The sequence below is a fragment of the Macaca nemestrina genome, chromosome 13, assembly GCF_043159975.1.
Source record: "Macaca nemestrina isolate mMacNem1 chromosome 13, mMacNem.hap1, whole genome shotgun sequence".
Classification (NCBI taxonomy): domain Eukaryota; kingdom Metazoa; phylum Chordata; class Mammalia; order Primates; family Cercopithecidae; genus Macaca; species Macaca nemestrina.
The window spans coordinates 116815908-116834247 of NC_092137.1; the positions used below are offsets into that span (position 1 = coordinate 116815908).

Sequence of the window (18340 nt, forward strand, 5' to 3'; positions counted from 1 at the left end):
AGAAAAGACCAGTTAGCTGGCCCCTGGTGCCCTCACTCCTTTCGAACTTGCTGAGGTCTCTCTGTTATCGCTACTCATTTCCCTGCTTAGAGGCTGGAAGGACAAACACAAAGTAAAAATAAGAGGTTGAATTCTCCTTCCTGAAAATAAGAGAAAAGACTTCTCTCCTCTTTTTTCACTTACAGCATTTACTTTAGAAAACTTGTAATTGTAAGATCTTTTCTCTGTCTCTTCGAAATGGATGTAAATCTTTTTAGAACCTAAACAAGCATCTTTCCAGCTTTATGACTGGCGCATGCCTGTCTCCAGGAGCTGCCAGGCAGCTCTTTGAAATGTGAGCATTAAGGGAGATGCACCCCTATCTCCCCACTTCTGTGGAAAGGGAGGAGCGAACTTGAGAGGGTGCCTGGCTCCAAGTTGCAAAACTCCCTGTTGTCATAAAGATGGGACTTTATCTTCCCTTGTTTAAAACCAGTTAACTAACACAGATGGTGGCTCCACTTACCAGGTAAATTTAGGATGAACTATGTGTAAGAAACAGTGCTCTCAAGCCCTCTTTTGAGGACTGGTTATCGTATATGTTGAGAACATGTATGTAATGGGTTCTGTCTGATGGCTGTGTAACAAGGGTAAGATTGGTTTCTGTCTTTGCATCTCCTTGCAAATTGCCTGTAATGCATATCCCATTGTAGTTTAATGCTTATTTAATAATAAAATTGTTTTCTTTCTGTTCTCCCTTTGTGGAGAGCTTTTCTGAGTTGGGGGAGGATTTCATGTTTAATGATATCCTCCCCCCATCCTCCCCCCCACACATAGGACAAACAAGCCTCGTGTCTGTCTTCTCCCAGAGGCATGGGGTACACTCAAACTCTGAGACCATGCTGTGAGTCTAGCCAGTGTTTCCTCACAGCTTCATGCCTCTGGAAAGTTCTTGAAGTTGACAGCTGTAGGCCTGTGGAAGCCCTTGCACCCCTCTAAGCTTGATTAGTGGCTCCCCTGCCCTAGGTCTTGCTGTCCTGCTCGCCGCTGTGGCCCAGTGCAGCATGCAGGTGGCTGAAGGAGTGTTGAATTCCTGGTCTCCAACTAACATGTAAAGTAACCCAAGACCAACCAGAGTGGGAGGAGAGGCCCCCGGGAGCCAGGACTGGGGAGATGGATGAGAAGCCCATGTAGGGTCAGTGCTGCATGACCTCTGAGGCTGTTGGCTGTCTCCCTTCTGAAACTTTTCCTTCCCACTATGTTTCCCCCAGTCTTCTTTTCGCCATATTGATCTCTCTTAGCTTCCAAGCAGGTTATGGGGGGGGGACCCACAGCCCCCAGCTGCTCAGAGTCCCACAAAGGGGACCGCCAGCTCCCAGTTCACTCTAACAGATTTCAGGAATATGGTTTCTGCGGGGTTGACCTTCCACATCTAGAGACGGCTAAGGGTGAGGCAGGGACAGGGAGGAGGGTGACAGGAAGCCACAAACTGAACATGCTCTATCTTCCCAGGGTGCCAAATGTACTCAAACGATCAATTACAGTATGATTTGTAAGGAAAATAAATGGGGATTATATTATGCAGTTGGATTCAAGATGTCACACTAATTTCTAAGTGAACGCAGGAGAGGACAGACACAGTCATGTTTCACCCTTAGGGTTATGTTCTCTATCCCTGGGCTCCCCACCCCTTTCCCTGGCAGAGACGCCTTAACTGGCAGGTTTGCAAAGCTCCACACATGTGCAGACAGGACCACCCTGTGAGGAATGCAAGGCAAGGGGTGTCTTTTATTTTTTTATAGGTGAGGCTCAGTGCAGCTTGGCAATGAACTTGGTGCTTTCCAACACACACACATACACATGCACAAACACACACGTGCATGAAAACACACATGCACGTCCATACACGCACATCTACACACACACATACTGCCCTGCTCCGGGCAAGCGGGCTGACCCCTCACTCTGCACCCCTCCTTCCACCTTTCAGGAGGCCCCTGCAGAAGACGGGGAGGTGAGAGGAGGCAAGGACGGTGTTTCTGCACACGTGACGCTGTCACCGCTGCCCTCTTCACTGCTCTGTTCTCGCAAGGCTGGGAAGCGCCCTGTGCCCTCCTCGCCCTCCACAGGGCTGGAAGAGCTCCTGCCATGGCTGTCTCTGGCTGCCTCCGCAGCCCTGTCATCCTCTAACCCACCCCCACCTTGGGAAAGAGGCCCTCCTTAGAAAGCCCTGGGGTGACCCTGCTTTCTGCCGCATCCCTGGTGGGTATGAAGGCTCTGGCCAAGCCACACAACCAGAAGCAGTGCTGCCTCTGACTCCCAGACCCAGCTTTTGGCATCTCACCCCAAGGCCTCTCAACTGCCCAAGCAGACCCTGCCTTCTGGAATTGCTCCCAGTGGGTGGGGAAGAACGGTGTGGATGATTCTCCTCCTCCTGTAGATTAATCTCAACTGCCTCAAAGGGACTTTGGTTTGCGTGATGCAATCCTCACCCCCCATCCCAGTCCCTGACTCCCGTCCCCTCCCTCCCCAACCCCGCAGAGGCCTTGGCTAACTCTGCTTGGCTATTGCTAAATTGCCAATGAGTTACTGCCCTCAACCCCACAGGGGGTCCCGGGGTGGGGACCTGGGAACCCACTGGGGTGGGGGAAATTAGAAAGGAAGCAGGCACTGAGTGAGGTGCTTCTCCGACATTATTTCATTCCGTTTTCTAACATTCATCAAGTCATATGCTTTGAGTCCCGTGCTAAAGGTTTGGAAACTGAGGCCCAGAGGGTGTGAGTGGATTTGACTGAGGCCCAGCACCAGCAAATGGCACAGCCCATGTTTTCTCCATGCTGACGCCTTTCAGCCTTCAACACCAGGAGGGGCAGCACTGTCTGTGTGTGAAGGGCTGAGTCCAGGACAAAAGCCAGAACCCCGGGTTTGTTCTAGAAGCTGCTCTGTGTTTCAACACAGGGGTTGCCTAAGAGTCATTTGCTTGCAAAGAAGCAACGCCAGAACTTCTCTGCCTGGTTGAGAAACAGCATGCTGTTTACGCTATGCAAAACAGAAACACGTTATGAAACCCGCTAACCAGGGTCCAGCTGGCCGCGCTCAATTCCCAGCTCCCAGGGAGAGGTTGTGGCAGGGGACCCTGGGAAATGTTGCTTTAGGCCAAGCCACTGCATGACTGTTGGCCCAGAGGCCCCTAAATTCCTCAGATTCTGAGGGAAGCTCACAGGTCCCACCAGGACATGGAGAGAAGGGTCCAGAGCCCGGGACTTCCAAAGAAAATACTGGCTATCTTTCAGAAGACTCTAAGTTCAGAGGCTGAGCCAGCAGGCACATGGCAGGAGAGGAGGCAGAAGTTTAGGGACTGCGAACTGCCCAGACCTGCTGCTTCTGCTACTGTGTGTCCTGGGGCACTCACTTAGCTTCTCCAGGTCCCCACCGGCCACAGCGCAGCCAGCAATTCCTGCCCTCCCAGATATGAAGGTGCCAGGACCCTTGGGAGCACCCAGGTGGATATGCACAACCTCAGGATAAACAAGGCCAGTGATCATGTCGCGGCATCTGCTTTTACAGACTGACATGTGTTTGTTTCTGTTTGTTTTGAGACGGAGTCTCACTCTGTCAGGCTGGAGGGCAGTGGCACAATCTCAGCTTACTGCAACCTCCGCCTTCCCAGGTTCAAGTGATTCTTCTGCCTCAGCCTCAGGAGGAGAGTAGCTGGGATTACAGGTGTCCGCCACCATGCCTGACTAAGTTTTGTATTTTTAGTAGAGACAGGGGTTCACCACGTTGGCCAGCTGGTCTCGAACTCCTGACCTCAGGTGATCCACCTGCCTCGGCCTCCCAAAGTGCTGGGATTAGAGGCACTAGCCACCGCGCCCAGCCTACAAACTGACTTTTTTAGAAGTCTCTCTCCTTTCCAACTTCCTCAGCCAGAAGCAGGATGCTTTCAGTCCTTGCAATGACAGGGAGGGGAATATGATGAGTCAGAAGCCTTGGAGGACTTTAGACATAAGTCACAGCCTTGCTGTGCCTCAGTTTCTCCCTCTGTCAAGTGAGGGGCATGGGTGAGATCACCTTAGAGGTGACCTCAGTGGGGGCTCTGAGAAGCCACAGCCATCCTGCTAAACTGCCTGCCTCTCTTGAGCTCTGCACCTACCTCTGGCCCAGCTTAGATGGATGATGGAAGGCTCAGCCTGAATGCCCCAGTTGTCCATCAGCTGGAGATCATCTCAGAACAGAATGTACTCTCCATGGAAACCCACCTTGGCCCCCTGAGAACATCATACTCTAGCCTTTCAGGGTAGGCAAGAAGGAAAACATCACCACGAAGCAAGCGGTAACAGGATCAAGCAAACCTCAACCCCTGTTAGGTTTGCCAAGACTCACGCTCCCAGTGGATGCTTGGCCTTTCTTGGGAAGTTGAGCTTGAAAGAGTGAGGAGTCATGGCAAAGGGGAGGAGCTGCGGTGCTGGGTAGAAAGAACAGGATGGAGTGCTGGAGGAAGCCCTGGCAAGTGGTTGGTTCGTTCTCCTGAACAAATGCCCCAAGGCTGGACCGAGTGCATTACCAGTAGGTACCGCCCAACCCCCATGTCCAAAGTTGGCACCCAAAACGGTGGCCACAAATCCTAGAGGCACCATCTCCCTGCAAAACAAAACTCTCAGACAGGACTTTATACCCACTATAAACAACACAATAATCAGTTGTTCAAAACCCTGTAATCCCAAAGGCCATTGAAGAGGCAGGATGGAAAGCCTTGGCACACTGCTTAAAGATCAGCCCAGATCAATGAACTATCGCAGGTTATCATAATGAATATGCTGAGGTAGGTTTTGCAGAAAAGCTGTTGATGGAACCCCTGAGGCCCAGGACCAGTTGTGCTATTTTTAAGATGTGTGGGTGACATGGTAGGATGGCACTTGGTGCCCAATTCAGCCTTCCCGTACTGCAGATCCAAAACCCTGGCTGCTAGGCTTTTAGATGCAGACGAGGTCTCATCAAGTAGATGCATTTCCTCATGGTTTGGGAGACCATTTTCCATAGCTCCTGCCATTGCCGCTGGCAGGCATGGCTATTGGGATTCTGAGGGACACTCTTTGCCAGCTCTGTGGGTGTTGAGAGCTCACTGCAGTGAGGCAGTGACAGTTTCTCAATGTCCAGATCAAGCTATGTGATGAGCCCGTCACATCAGAGATTCTAGGGTTGGTCTGATTTTTCTCACGACTGTTGGTGGCAGAGCCAGCAGCTTCCCCGGTGGACCAGTTCTGCATCATTGTTCTAGAAGTCATTCCAGAAGGCATTTCCTAGAGCCTACTCCATTCCTTCTAATATACCATCTGCCACATGCCAAGGCCTGATCTGTGCACCAAGGCCACAAAAATAGAGGCGTATAATTCAGCTGGGAAAACACATGGAGAAACGACTGATAGGCTTCTCTTCACTCATTTCCCTGCCCCATGCCCATCTCTGCCTAGTGAAAACCTACTTGTCCTTCAAGATTCAGCCCTGGAGGAAGCCCTTCTTAGTACCTCCATAGACATACACCTGGTATTGTAGCTATTTATATGTGAATTATTCTTTCTATTAAGATGGTAACCCCTTTTCAGAGCAGAGACCCTGTCTTCTCTTACTTTTTTGTCTTTCCCAATACTTGCCCTAATGTTTGATGCTTGGAAGCATCCCAATCCCAGTGAACACCATATTTGTTGGTTTAATGACTGAATGATTCTCAATGAAGACAAGAGACTTGGGCAAAAACCAACAGGGAGCAGCACATGGCAGTATAGGTAAAAGCTGAGTTAGGTGCTACCAACGAAAAATGGCAGCCTCCTCCTCTACTGCAGCACCCCAGCAACTCCTGTCCCCATCCCCAACCCAAGCCACAATGGTCAGAGGTAAAGTCTCTGAGCAAATCGAACTATGGAAGTGCTGGGCTTCTGGTTACTAAAAGCAGTGAAAATCCAAGGCCAAAGACAGGAAACAAAATGAATTTTTATCTGATTGAGACAAAGTTCTGTTTCCAGAACTCCCGTCACTAGGTCTATGTCACCTTCACCCCAAGAATTCAGGGTGTGAGAGAAATTTGGCATGTCTGAAATCCACAGGAAAAAAAAAAAATTGTGTCCAGTTTTAGAGATCTTTCCACGCAACAACCCAGTCAACAAGCCCTAAGCTTCTAACCTGCCATCTCATGCCTCATTCTTAAACATGAATGGACAGTGATGAATCATCAGGCATTTCAAGAAAGTACCCAGTGTGAAAGAGAGGAACCAAAAGAGACAAACAAATACACAGAAAATGAAGAGAGGAACCAAAACAGACAAATACGTAGAAAATTGAAGAGAGAAGAAATAGGGAACAAGAATGGTAAAAATACTTAGAATGTTCTTCAAGAAATAAGAGAAGGTATTGTACCTGTCTTACATGTATGCATTATAAAAACAATGTGCTGCATGAAAGCAATAATCAGAGAATAAGAAAGATTTCTTGAGAAATTACAAGAATTTAGCCAATGGCCAAGTTAACAGACACAGTCCACAAAAGACTCGTCCCTCACTTCTGAGAACAATTGCAAGTTCATGAGATTCCCACAACCACCCTCAGGTTTGATAATTTGTTAGAAGGATTCACAGAACTCACTGAAAGCTGTCATACACACAGATACAGTTTATTACAGGCAAAGCCTACAGATTCACATCAGCTAGGGAAAAAGCTCATAACGCAGGGTCCAGGAAAAGTACAAAACACTGAGTTTCTGGTTTTCGTAAACGCACCGTGTGGAGTCAGGAGGCATTACTTCCCCAGTATCAGTAGGTCACAATATGTATGGAGCTAACCAAGGAAGCTCACCTGAGCCTCAGGGTCCAGAGTGTTTATTGGGGCACTGCTACGTAGACATCATCTGTCCATGTGGCTGATCTCAGTCTCCAGTCCCTAACCCGTCCAGGCATGATCTGAAGCCTACCCTAAATTACATTGTTGGTCTTTCTGGTGTGACCTGTGCCCATGTTAAATATGAAAAGACTCAGACCATTTGCTTCCCAGGTACGCTTTTGAAGAAAGTGCTGGAATTTGTACTTTTGTAGAACTAGGAAATAAACCAAAAAAAACAAACAAACAAAAAACAAAAAACATGTTTTAACACACTGGAAAAAAGACCACAAATTCTTTACAGCTCTTTCTATCTTTTTCCCCACTCTTGAATCTGGGTGGGAAATGGCAAGTTTAACTTCATGAACTTGCAATTGATCTCAGAAGTGAGGGAGGAGTCTTTTGTGGCTTTTGTGGACTGTGTCTGCTAACTTGGCCATTGGCTAAATTCTTGTAATTTCACAAGAAATCTTTCTTATTGTCTGATTACTATTTACACACAGTGCATTATTCTTATAATGTATACATGTAAAACAAGTGCAATATCTTCCCTTACTTCTTAAAGACTTGCATCATGACTTACTGTCTCTCTAGGCCTTGATGTTTTTCAAGAGTGCAGGCCAGCTATTCTACGGAATGGGCTGCAATTTGGATTTGTCTGACTTTTCCTCATGATTAGATCTAGTCATGAATCTTTGGCAGGAATATCACAAAAGGAATGTGAGCCTTTCTCAGTGTCATAATATACCCTTTAAAGAAAAATTCAGTGGTTTTTAGTATACTTTAAAAATTGTGCAACCATCACCACCCTTTAATTTTGACCAAGAGAATGTGGCAGAAGTGACGAGCAATCCAAACCTATGCCTCAAGAGACCTTTGCAGCTTCTGCTCTCCTGGGAATTTTCCCATCACCATGTGAACAAGCCCAGGCTGGCCTGCTACAGGCTGAGAGACCATGTAGAGAAAGTCCCCAGCCACCATGACCTTTGCAGCTCAACAGAAGCTCCAGACATGGGAGCCTCAGCTGAGCCAGTCCAGACCAGAAGAACCACTCAGCTGACCCATAAAATCATAAGAAACTATCAAAATCTTTGTTGTTTGAGACACTTAGTTTTGAGGTGGTTTGTTACCCAGCAAAAGCTAGTGGATAAATATGTGATCCAGCAAATAGGGGGCTTATCTCAAGAAAGTTGCAAAGAAAGAACTCCCACAATGACAGCTGGGCCTACCCTTAACATTGCAGGGCCCAGGGCAAGATTACAAATGAAGACCTACATACTTTATATCTAAATATTTATAAGACACAAATCAAGCAACACACAGTTCAATGAATATGCACACTCCTACTTTAGCAAATACACCAGGGTGACAACCTGAAAGCAGGAGGCATCCTGGACTCCCACTGGGAGTTCTAGGTGAGATTGTGGAGACTTGGGGAGAGCCAGCCCCTAGCCCATTCTGGTGGTTGCTTCTATGTGTCAACCTGATTGGGCTATGAGATGCCCAGAGAGCTGGTTAAACACTATTTCTGGGTGTGTCTATGAGGGTGTTTCTGGAAGAGATTCACCTTTGAACTGGTGGGCTGAGTAAAGCAGATGGCACACATTATCCAGTCTGTGGAGGGCCCTAGTTGAACCAAAAGGTGGAGGAAGGGCTGAATTAACTGCCTGACTGATGAGCTGAGACACTGATCTCCTATCCTCCATGCTCCTGGTTCTCAGGCCTTCAGACTTGCTCTGGAATCTACCCCATAGGCCCTCTGGCTCTCAGGCCTTCTCACTACACCACCTGGGTTTCCTGGGTCTCTAGTTTGCAGATGGCAGATCATGGATTTCCAGCCTCCGTAATCACATGAGTCAACTCCTTATAATCAATCTCTTTATAGATAGATGATAGATAGATAGAGAGATAGACATAGTGACAGAGACAGAGATAGAGGTAGAGATAGAGACAGAGACAGAGACAGAGATAGAGAGAGAGATAGAGATAGAGATAGAGAGAGAGATAGAGATAGAGATAGATGTACTATTGGTTCTGTTTCTCTGAAGAACACTGACTAGTACCCGCATCCCCTTCTTCTTTCACCCTGGGCTCTGTCCAGCACCACAGGGGACCTCAGATGCAGGGGTAAATACCCTAGCTTACCTGTCAAAAAGCTCTATCTACTCTGTAGCCCAGCCCATCTTCTACCTCCAAATAGATGCCCCTGGCCAACCCTCAGGCTGGGGTGGCAGGTCACATACATGTACATGCATGCATGCATGAGCATGCACACACATACACACATATACAACACACACATACACACACAACACATACATATACACACATACACATACACACATACACACAGAGCAAGGTCCACATTCAGAGAAACAAACCCAGAGAAGAAACCCCACAGGCAGAAGCAGACTCAGACAATAGCACCAGAAATTTCAGGATCCAAGGCACCAAGGGTGCAGTCTGGAAGGGGAAACCCAGGCTCTGGTTGGCGTGACCCCTTTACCTCACAGATTCCTCAGCCTACGAGGAAAGAAATGCCCAGAGGAGAGCTGTGAAAAGCACAGGACTTGAGGGAAGGGCCCCTCTTGCCTTGGTTTGATGCCAGGGCAGGAGACCTTGAAAGCAACTAGCTCAGAATCCTAGGAGGGAGGGCCTCTAAAAAGATAGAGAGATTTGGAAAGTTATTTCATATGTTTTACCATCTGGAATACTAACTGATAGCCCTAAAATGTATTTTGTAACAAAAGAAATAAATATTAGTGGTAAGTCCATAAAAATCTAAACAAATGAAAATATGAGATAATAATTCGCTTCAGGAAATCAAACATTATGCATGAAATAAACCAGCATATCATACTACTTGGTTTAGCCACTGTTTTAATTACATATTACTGTGTGCTTGGAGGGACAAACTGGGTGAGGCCCTTTGCAGAGAGTACAACCATGATGAAAAAGAGAGAAAGCAAATTGGAAGGAAGGGAGGCCTTGCAGAAGAAGAGAAAAAAGAACATTTCCATCACCCCAGTGAGAAATGCCATATTCTTTAACCTCCACCACCAAATTATCCCCACGTCCCCAGTGTCAGGCAAGCACTCATCTACCAGCCTTTTAAGCCATTCTGGTTACAGAAAGAAAAAGTAAGGGACCAGATTGTAATTAAATGTAAATTATGAAAATTACATATTCATTGATGATGGCCTTGGGGAAAGGAAAGGGAGTGAAGAAGAATAGCAGCCAGAGAGTGGAAGGAAGGAGGGTAAGAGAGGAAAAAAGAAGATGACCCACAAAGCCCTTCCTGCCATCAGGGCCAGCAGGGCCCTGGCTTCCTGCAAACTCTTGACATCTGATTCCAAACTAGTCATGGCCAAAGAAGAAGCAGGTGGACCAAGCGCTGTGCCGTGGTAAATGTAGAGCAGCCTGCTGTTAATATGGGGTTAGTGTCGGAATTCAGGACAGCCAAGGCCGTGGCCCACTGAGGCTCCCCAGCACACCTGATTACACGGAGGCACAGTGAGGGGGATGTAACCTTGCACTGCACTTCTAGGGTAGCAGGCACTGCAAGACTCCTGACTGTCCTCCTGAAGCACGTTCCGTGTCCACGCCTGGGCCCCATCCCTACCTGCTTCCTCTGCCAAGCTGCCCTGAATATTATGGGCAGCTCCTAGCTGGCTATTATGGGCACTTATCCGGGCTTTTATATCTGGGGTTAAGCATAGAGTAAAAGTAGCTCCAATTTCTATAATTAAATTGAGTCTTCGTATCTTTGAGTTGGAACAGACCTTCAAAATCACCTAGTCAAAGACAGCTTCCCCCGCTACCTCTTATGTGAAATAATGGCATGAGCTCCTAATTTCTAGCAAGCAAGAAGGAGCTGTGCTGTAAGCCGCTTATCGCATTTGAGGCATCGGATACACATGGAACTTCAGCTGTCACTGAAATGTGCTGGCAAGGCAAGAAGACAAGACGTGGGACAATTGGGTCAATATTGGGGCCCTGAGATGAAAATATCTAATAGGTGAAGGGCCTGAGACATGGCCTCAATGCCTCTTCACTTTTACAACAAAGAGTTTCATTAATTATTAAAATTAGGTAGACAATTTACACTGACAAGAATTTAAAACTATATAAAACTAAAAGGGAGAAAGTGAAAATTCAACATTTGCATATCGACATTAACTTATTAATGATAGTCTCTTCATGTTTCTGTATATGAATGTGCACACTCACATACACAGATATCACCTTTTACACACATGGAATACATCCATGCTTTTTATTCTACAAATGCCTTTCATAAATAGTCCTCTTACTTTTTTCTTATTTGCACCCCTCTCTACTAACAAAAGCTAGTAAGCTGGTATGCATCCCTGCACATCCTTCTTGGAGCTCATTTATCTATACATAAATATAAGTAGGGTTTTGCGGTCATTGTATGATAAAAGTAGATTTATATTCTACATCTTTCTCTACATCTTGCTTTTATCACTGAAGAATACATCATTGCAATGTTTAATTTTTTTTATTTTTTTTTTTTTGAGACAGAGTCTCACTCTGTCACTCAGGCTGGAGTACAGTGGCAGCAATGTTCAATTTTATGTGTAACTTGACTGGGCCACAGGGTGCCCAGATAGTTGGTGCAACATCATTCTGGATGTTTCTGTGAGTGTGGTTTTGGATTAAAATAGCATTTAAAATCCATGGACTTGAGTAAAGCACTTCCATGATGTGGCAGGCCACACCCAATTAGTTGAAGGCTTGGATAGAACAATAAGACGAGCCTCCCTAAGCAAGAGAGAATTCCCCAGCTGTTTGCCTTCAGACTTCATCTGCATCATTGGCTCTGCTACATGGCCCACACTGCAGGTTTGGACTTGCCAGTTCCTATAGCCATGTGAGCCAATTCCTTACAATAAATCTCTTTCTATACACATACGTATCCTATTGATTCTGTCTCTCTACAGGATCCTTACTAACAGAATCACATTAAACACAGAATTACCTTCTGACTCAGAAATTCCACTCCTATGTAAATACCCAAGAGAAATGAAAACATGTGTCCACACAAAAACCCATACACCAATGTTCACAGAAACATTATTCATAATAGCTGAAGAGTGGAAATAACCCAAATGTCCATCAATGGATGGATGGATAAATAAAACATGACATATCCATGCAATGCAATATTTTTCAGAAAAAGCAGAAAGTATTGATACATGGTACAATGTGGATGAACCTTGAAAGTATTATGCTAAATGAAAGAAGTCAGACAAAGGACCACAATTTGTATGATTTAATTCATGTGAAATGACCAGAATAGGCAAATCTATAGTAATAGCAAGTTGATTAGTGGTTGTCTATAGCTTGAGGGGTGCAAATAAGAAAAAAGTAAAATTGGGGGCAGGATGTGTGACTAGAGTATGGGGTAATGGGGTTTCTTATTGGATGATGAAAATGTTGTAAAATTAGGTGGTGGTGATGGTTGCACAATTTTGTAAATATACTGAAAACCATTGAATTTTTTTTTTTTTTGAGACAGAGTCTCGCTCTGTTGCCCAGGCTGGAGTGCAGTGGCACGATCTCAGCTCACTGCAAGCCCTTGCCTCCGGGGTTCACGCCATTCTCCTGCCTCAGCCTCCCGAGTAGCTGGGACTACAGGTGCCTGCCACCACATCTGGCTAATTTTTTGTAATTTTTAGTAGAGATGGTGTTTCACTGGGTTAGCCAGGATGGTCTCGATCTCCTGACCTGGTGATCCGCCCGCCTCAGCGTCCCAAAGTGCTGGGATTACAGGCGTGAGCCATAGCGCCTGGCCATTGCATTTTTTTTTTAAATGTATCATGCCACTGAGAAAGGCTAACACCCCTTTTGTGATATGCCTACCAAAAACACATGATCAGCATCTAACCATGAGGAAACATCAGACAAGCCCAAACTGAGAGGGATCCTACGGAATAGTTAGCCTGCACACTTCAAAAACGTCAAGGTCTAGAGAGACGATAAAGGACTGAGGAAATGTCCCAGGTTGAAGAAGATCAAAGAGACATGACAAGTAAATGCAATGCAGATCCTGGATTCAATCCCAGAGACCCATCATTTTTTTCTATAAAGGACATCAGCGGGACAATTTGCTGTGGACTAGATAACAGTATTATACCAATGCTCATTTCCTGACTTTGCTACTTATACTATCATTATGTTTAAAAATATCCTCATTTTGAAGAAATATGTGTTGAACTATTTAGGCAAAGAGAAGAATAATAAAAAGTTATTTATACACGGAGAGACAGAGCTAGCACACAAACTTGGTAAAATCTTAAGAACTGGAGCATCTGAGAGAAGAGGAAAAGAGAAATTGTTTGCATCTCTTTTGTAACTTTCCAGAAGGTCTTCAATTATTTCAAAATAAAAAGTTAAAACGAACATATCATGACAATCTTTCCAGTCACTGGTATAAGTGTGACTCATGTTTCCAGTGGCTGCATGATATTCCATTATCTGGATGAACGAGTGTTTTACAAACATTTTTCCACTGATGGACTTTGGTCTTGCATCCAGTTTTTGGCACAAAATTTGTGTACATAAATCCTTACATACTGGTGCTTCTATTTTCATAGGATAGAGTGCCAGAAGTAAGATTGCTGGGAAGAAAGTTATGACATATTTCTATTTATTTTTTAAATCAATTATTTAAGTTGTATATATTTATAGTGTCCAACATGACATTTTGAAACATGTATACATTGTGGAATGGCTAAATTGAGCTAATTAACATGTGCCTTGCCTCACCTACTTGTCATTTTCACAGTGAGAACACAAAATCTAACCTCTTGGCTTTTTTTTTTTTTTTTTTTTTTTTGAGACAGAGTCCCCCTCTGTCGCCCAGGTTGGAGTGCAGTGGCGCGATCTCGGCTCACTGCAACCTCTGTCTCCTGGGCCAGCAATTCTCCTGCCTCAGCCTCCTGAGTAGCTGAGATTACAGGCATGCACCACCATGCCTGGCTAATTTTTCATTATTAGTAGAGGCAGGGCTTCACCATGTTGACCAGACTGGTCTCAAACTCCCACAATTTTTAAGAATATAATACATTGTTATTAACTGTAATTTCCATGTTGTAAAAAATGGGTCACTTGAGACCAAGTGTGGTGGCTCACACCCTGTAATCCCAGCACTTTGGGAGGCCAAGGAAGGTGGATTATCTAAGGTCAGGAGTTCGAGACCAGCCTGGCCAACACGGTGAAACCCTATCTCTACAAAAAGTACAAAAATGAGCAGGGCATGGTGGTGGGCTGAGGCAGGAGAATCACTTGAACCCACAAGGCGGAAGTTGCCGTGAGCCGAGATCGCACCACTGCACTGCCTGGGGGACAGAGTAAGACTCTGTCCTAGATCTCTTGAATTTACTCCTCCTGTCTATCTGAAATTTTGCATCCTTTGACAAACATGTCTTCATTTGTGCCTCCCAACTCAGCTTCTGGAACCATCCTTTGACACTCTTTCTGCTTCTACGAGTTCAACTTTTTTAGATTCTAAAAATAAATGGGATCAGGCAGTATTTGTCTGGCTTATTTCACTCACCACAATGTCCTTAAGGTTTATCTGTGTTGTCAGAAATGATGGGATTTCCTTTTTATGGCTAAATAATATTCCATTGTGTATGTATACACCACATTTTCTTCATCCATTTATCAACTGAGGGACACTTAGGTTGATTCCATATATTCATATTTTTAGTTTTAATAGTCACTGCTATATTGCTTTCCAAAAAGTCTACACAATTTATTTTTCCAGTGGTATATGAAAACTTTCCCCTAATTTTTATCAATAATGGGTGCCACTCTTTTAATTTTTATAAATTACATTATTCTAATTTATATTTTCCTGCTATTTATGAAGTTCTGTATCTGTTCATATCTTTATCAGCCTTTCAATTTGCTTTTGTGACTATGAACTGCCTATTCATGTATTTTGCCTATTTTTCTACTTGTTTACTAATTTTTTTCTCACATTTTATGCTTCTCTTAGCTATCTTTCAATAAAAAATCTTCTCCCGTGCTCGCTTCGGCAGCACATATACTAAAATTGGAACGATACAGAGAAGATTAGCATGGCCCCTGCGCAAGGATGACACGCAAATTCGTGAAGCGTTCCATATTTAAAAAAAAAAAAAAAATCTCCTCCCTTCATTGTATCATTATCCAGTTAAATTCTGCTTATAATATAATTTGCCCTCTAAAAAATTTTGTGTAATCAAACACATCTGTCTTTTCTAATATACATTCTAGATTTACTGTTTTGGCTTTTAAAAAGTCTCTCCTATTATAAGGGTAAAACATAATTGCTTTGTTTTCTTCTATAATTTTTATTTAATTATTTTTACATTTGTATTTAATTTAGCTGGACTTTCTTTTTGAATATGGAATAAGGAAGATGTTTAACTTTATTTTCCTTTGATGAGTGCAAAGGGTGCCAGCAGCAAGCAATAAATGAATCGCAAACCAACCCAGAGGCATAGCATGCAGTTGTGGTTAGAGCCAAGCAGCCTGATTGGCGATCCCAGCTCTGCCACTTGTTAGCTGTGTGACCTTATGCGAGCCACTTAACTTCTCCGTGCCTTACTTCTCTCATTTGTAAAATGGGGTCATAATAGAACCTACTTCAGGGTTGTTAGGACAATTCAATGAGTTAATAGAAGTGCTTACAACAGTTCCTAGACCATGGTTGGAGTGAGATTTAGTATTGCTATTTTTCAGCTGCAAAGACTCTTACTTTACAAGTCTCTGGGTAGAGAGGTCTCAAATTCCTAGTCTACGCATGAGTGGCACTCAAGGGAGAAAGACCAGCAGGTCCTCCCGAGGACTCACTCAGCCATCACTGACCCCATTCTGAGAGGTCCAGGATCTCCATCTACAAACTCTCTCCCTCCCATGGCTCTGGGCTCTGCTCCCCAGACTTTCATCCTGCCCAGTGGAGAGTCCCACAGGACCAAGACCTGGCCCATCCCCACCCACTTGCCAGCCAACCCTGCTATCGCTGCTTGGCTCAAAAGAGGAAGTAGGTTGTTGGTGGGAGTGGGTGGGAAGGGCATTGGGGTCATCTCCCATAGATATATCTCATATGTCTTATAAGAAATATTTTATGCCCAGACTATGTTTCCTGGATTTACAAAGTACATTCCTCTCATTGGAGCGTGTGTGTTCAGGAGCTACTCTTTCTATTTCCCTCCAAACCCCCTCAGCTCTTCTTGGACCCAAAGCCAAGTGGCCAGGGGATGGGCAGGGTGGGTGAGTCATCCAAGACCTCAAAACTTGGTCCCTGTCTTTGTAGTGTAAGTTTATGAGGCTGTGAGTATGCAGGGCATGTGTGCAACTGCACACTCACTCTCTCTTTTGCACAGTCAACCTCTGAACAGTTCTGCGAGGCTCTTATTTCTTACGAAAATATTAGTTTAAGGGCTAAGGTTAGGAATGAACAAAATTCAGTCCTTATAAATATTCATGTATTCACTGAAATAAAACAGTAATTCTCCAGGGTGGAGGTGAGGGGACAGTGACACAGGACACAGGATGTCCTTTCCCTAACTTAAGATTCACAGGTAAAGAACTTCTGCTCTAGAAACCACCCTGCCATCCACTCTCCACGTCCGCAGAGGTGGGAGATAAGCAAAGGGTGTGGTGGGGCAGGGATCCATTGGTGCACAGGTTTCACTGAATAGCTAAAACCTGAGAAATGGCTGCCATCACTGGAGAGCTGTCTATGTTTTTACCTTTTCACCCTGGTTTGGTGCCAGAAAGTTATGCCAGGTGATATGGTTTGGCTGTGTCCCTACCCAAATCTCATCTTGAATTGTAATCCTCACAATCTCCACATGTTGAGGGAGGAACCTGGTGGGAAGTGATTGGATCATGGGGGTGGTTTCTCCCATACTGTTCTCGTGATAGTGAGTGAGTTCTCATGAGATCTGGTGGTTTTAAAAGGGGCTCATCCCACTTCCCTTCACTCTTCTCTCTTGCCTGCCATCATGTAAAACGTGCCTGCTTCCCCTTCTGCCATGATTGTAAATTTCCTGAGGCCTCCCCATCCATGCAGAACCGTGAGTCAATTAAACCTCCTTTCTTTATAAATTACCCAGTCTTGGGTATTTCTTTATAGCAGTGTGAGGACGAACTAATATACTGGGTAATTATGTCTGTTCTGCTGACCCTACCTTTTCCTCAGGTATCTAGAGCAGGAAGACAGAGATCAGGGGATGGTGCTACTATTCTTAAGTCTTCTTGGCTATAAAGTCATGTTATCCATGCAGAGCTGAGGGATGAATAAGCAACAGAAAGGAAGGGTCCTGGCACATGGTCCCACCTCCACCCGGATTTCCCACTCATGATGCCCTGTGCTGGGCACCTTTCTTCTGACAACTAAGGAGAAAGTTTAAAATGTTTGGGAGCACTTTGTCTCTGACATTAAAGTCTTCTCCAGCCCAGGGACACAAGAGAAAGAAGCCGTTGTAAGAAGGAAAATGGAAGGGTACCCAGGGGCTGAGATGATGTCCCCCGTGCCCGCTCCCAGCTCGTCTCTGACTACACACTGGAATCGCCTAATGACAGCGTCCAACTCAGGCAAATGTATTTGTTTTAAAGACAACCAGAGTTGAGAAAGCATGAGTTCAACTGGCTTTCAGTGCTCAGACAGCAGAGTGGCACTCCTCTTTTCTAACGAAGGTCCCAAGAAGGAAAAGGAGCTACTTCCGTTCCCCTCCTGACACCCCTGCCTGGGCACGTTGGAGTCAGGCTGCTGGGAGCTGCCAGGACATGCATGGCCCATGCATCCTCTCCACATGTGCTTCCTGGTCACTTAGTTTGGACTCAAGACTGAGAGATCCTGACAAGAGTCCAGAGAGAACGAACACCTCTGTCTACTACAGCCCATGGACACACACACCGTTCTGCCTTCTGAACAGCCCAGGTAAGCAATTCCTTGGGAGGTGCAAACATCCCACTGGTGGCAACAACTAAAATGGGAAAGGGCCCCACCCATGACAGTGTCCCCACCTCTGCTCACCACCCTGGCTTCTCCCTATGCTCTGTTGACTTGAAGCGAGGGGCTTTGCTCCCTCCTCAGGGGTCATTCAGCAGCGCCAGCTCCAAGGTCCAGTCACAGCCCAGTGAGTGAGCCCCGGGCTCCCTGGGACTGCCCTTTGAAGCCTGCTTTTCATAAGGCCCCAAAACGTTTTGCCCACAATGGTCTGGCTGTTCACTCCTCAGACACCATTTCCCAGACACTGGAGCCTGTTAATCTGCAGGGAATCCCCTTCCCAATGAGAGTGGTCTGCTGTGGAGACATTCTGGGAAACAGCAAATAGTCCAAAGAAAAACATCCCATTGTAACATGCAATTGTCAATGAGCATAACCAGCAGTTCCCAGAAGTCAGGTATTTCAAGGACTGATGTTCCTGTCCTGGAAAGAAAATGGGAGAAATATTTTATCCCCAGACTA

General features: G+C 45.3%; 1 non-coding gene across 1 annotated transcript; it reads left to right on the top strand.

Annotated features, from left to right (window-relative positions):
- Nucleotides 1-14902: 14902 nt before the first annotated feature.
- On the top strand, nucleotides 14903-15009 carry LOC112428098 (U6 spliceosomal RNA). Its single transcript, XR_003019993.1, has one exon. It is a non-coding gene; the product is annotated as a U6 spliceosomal RNA (small nuclear RNA).
- The last annotated feature ends 3331 nt before the right edge of the window (nucleotides 15010-18340 follow it).